General features: G+C 45.3%; 1 pseudogene; it reads left to right on the forward strand.

Annotated features, from left to right (window-relative positions):
• The first annotated feature begins 1097 nt into the window (after nucleotides 1-1097).
• The window catches only part of LOC146995815 (small subunit ribosomal RNA), a 2954-nt pseudogene continuing 761 nt past the window's right edge, over nucleotides 1098-3290 (forward strand).

The raw sequence follows: 3290 nt of genomic DNA on the forward strand, positions 1-3290 counted from the left end.
GAGAAGTTCGTATTAGCGTTTTTGCAAAAAAACACCACGGCGAGGGGTCCACGTCGGGAGAAAGCATGCCGAGCTACCGTCACCCTGAAAAACAACCTGTTTGCGCACATGACTGTCGCCACCTTATATGTGGGGTAGTGGTTGACGAGATCGAACGAGGCGCGCGTTGCGTCGTATTTCGATTCTCGCTCAGGCACGGAGGCTCGTACGTTGTTACGGTCAATCGCAAAAGCGTGGAGTACCGCTACGACTGAGAGCTATTTCGTGACGGAACGTTGCACTGGCGTCTCTTTATATGGGATGCTGGGCGGCGAACTTCCTGGGCGCAAAAGCTCTTCACGGGCACGGCTGTGGAGGGGTCGAGGGTTTGGCTACCGCTCTGACCGCAAAGCAGACGTGACGGATTCGTTTGTGCGCTCCTATGAGTTCTTCATGGGAGTGGTGCGTTCGTTTCCTCTCGTGATTCTGGCTTTTAATGAACGGTAAGGAGACAGCCGTTCCTTCGCAGCGAAAGGTCTGCGGGCAGGGACGATATACCGACTGGTTGTTGAGCTGGCTACCGCTTCCGGTCGGGAAACGTCTTTGACCGGTTGCACGCAACTTATCGCGAAGTTCTTTCGTGATGGAGGAGTGTGCGACCCTCCTGCGGACCGGCGTAGTAGTTCTCTTGTCCCTAGGGCCCCCCTCGTCTTCGGGAACTTCGTGTTCGCCGCTAGACGGGGTTGAGAACTGAAAACTTTCACAGCGAGTCTGCGACCAGCTCGGCCCCCGTGCCGTTGCTGGGCGTCCAGACCCGTAATAATAAAAATTGAAACACGGGACCTTTTGAATCTGTGTCCAACGCAGTAAAAATAGCCTCTCGATGCCCACGAAGGCTCACCTCCCGGCGCTGATGCCGTGGAGGACGTAGTGAGTTTTGAACCGCTACCGAAAGCACGAGATTATAACCGAAAGCACGAGATTATAAATCTGTGCGTATGAAATAAAAGAGGGAGCCGCCTGGACAACGGCTCCCAGCGCATTTTCCAAGGTGTGCGCTAAGAAATTGGTGGATTCGAGTTGCTCGCAGCTCGAACGTTCTATGAACGTAAAAAAGCTACCTGGTTGATCCTGCCAGTAGTCATATGCTTGTCTCAAAGATTAAGCCATGCATGTCTAAGTACATGCCGTATTAAGGCGAAACCGCGAATGGCTCATTAAATCAGTTATGGTTCCTTGGATCGTACCTTACTACTTGGATAACTGTGGCAATTCTAGAGCTAATACATGCAGCAGAGCTCCGACCCTCTGGGGACGAGCGCTTTTATTAGACCAAAACCAATCGGACCTCGTGTCCGTATCATGTGGTGACTCTGTATAACTTTGGGCTGATCGCACGGGCTCGTCCCGGCGACGTATCTTTCAAGTGTCTGCCTTATCAACTGTCGATGGTAGGTTACGCGCCTACCATGGTCGTAACGGGTGACGGGGAATCAGGGTTCGATTCCGGAGAGGGAGCCTGAGAAACGGCTACCACATCCAAGGAAGGCAGCAGGCGCGCAAATTACCCACTCCCAGAACGGGGAGGTAGTGACGAAAAATAACAATACGGGACTCTTTTGAGACCCCGTAATTGGAATGAGTACACTCTAAATCCTTTAACGAGGATCAATTGGAGGGCAAGTCTGGTGCCAGCAGCCGCGGTAATTCCAGCTCCAATAGCGTATATTAAAGTTGTTGCGGTTAAAAAGCTCGTAGTTGGATCTCAGTTCCAGACGGGTGGTCCGCCTACCGGTGGTTACTGCCTGTTCTGAACAGCCAGCCGGTTTCCTTTGATGATCTTCACCGGTTGTCTTGGGTGACCGGCAAGTTTACTTTGAAAAAATTAGAGTGCTCAAAGCAGGCGTGACGCCTGAATAATGGTGCATGGAATAATGGAATAGGACCTCGGTTCTATTTTGTTGGTTTTCGGAATACGAGGTAATGATTAAGAGGGACAGACGGGGGCATTCGTATTGCGACGCTAGAGGTGAAATTCTTGGACCGTCGCAAGACGAACTACTGCGAAAGCATTTGCCAAGAATGTTTCCATTAATCAAGAACGAAAGTTAGAGGTTCGAAGGCGATCAGATACCGCCCTAGTTCTTTTTAACATTAAGTCTAAGCATAGTACACTGGAAAAATTTGCTGTGGAAATTATGAAAATCATAAATAATAATAGGAGGAAAATTGGTATTATGGTTTGAAGACAGGAGTTTTATTGCATTTTATTGTATTTTATTGTATTTTAAAATGACTTTAATTTTAGGGGTTTTTTTTGTAAATAATATACAGACAAAGGGTCTATTTATATTGTGTTGTCAACCCTTTGGAGCTGTTTTTATGTATTTCACGATTATTGTGTCTTGTTTTTTTTTTTTTTCTTTTCTTTTCTTACTACATATCGAGACATGTACTTCTATATATTTTTAACTATTTTGTTCTTGGTTTTGGAGATTTGCTTTTTAGGATTGTTTAGGAAATCGCGAGGAAATTTGAGCGGGATATATTGGAGAGCCGTTCCATGATAATTGATATTTTGTAAATTAATAGCTAGAGTAATCGTACCCTTTTTTTTTTTTTTTTTTTAAATTTGAAACGGTTTTTTTAAATGATTTTGTAATATTTTGAATAATATCTCCATTCCTTTGAAAATTGCAAACCAATGTTTTCGCAATTCGGGCCTCTGGGATCTAGCGTCCCAGAGACAGCGTCGTTAATGGTCCTTCTGAGTTAATCGAGGCTTGACCTTGTAGTGATTTGTTTTGGTGGCAATTATGAGTGGTTGGGTTTTCCAATAAAGAGTCGTGGACCTGTTGGTGCTTTGTCTCGTGTGGTTTGGTTCTGTGTCGTATGTATGGTTATGTGTTGTTTGTTTTATTTTTGCGTTATACTAACTTTGTCTAAATTCCTTATTTTCCTCTGTTCTTTTTAGTGAGTATGGGTGTATTTTAAGCTTGCAACCATAATTTTGTATATCTTTAGTTTGTTTTGTTTGCGTTTTTTTTTTAACTTTTTTTTTTGTTGCCCGGAGCTTGGGCTTGGTTTCCCTGAGGTTATTTATTTCTGTGAGTAGTTTACTTTTTTTTTTTTTTTTTTTGGAGAGTCATTATATTTTTTATAGGGGCACGGCCGGCTCGTTGGGCAAGTTTGTTGGTTGGAGGGGTGGGCCCCCGTTGGTCATAAGATCGATCTATGTCGATTAGGTGGACTGGGGGCTGCGCCCAGATTTGTACCGCCCTAGTTCTAACCATAAACGATGCCAGCCAGCG

Source organism: Stegodyphus dumicola, chromosome 8, assembly GCF_044657685.1.
Source record: "Stegodyphus dumicola isolate Sdum_Otavi_A_Nest chromosome 8, ASM4465768v1".
Classification (NCBI taxonomy): domain Eukaryota; kingdom Metazoa; phylum Arthropoda; class Arachnida; order Araneae; family Eresidae; genus Stegodyphus; species Stegodyphus dumicola.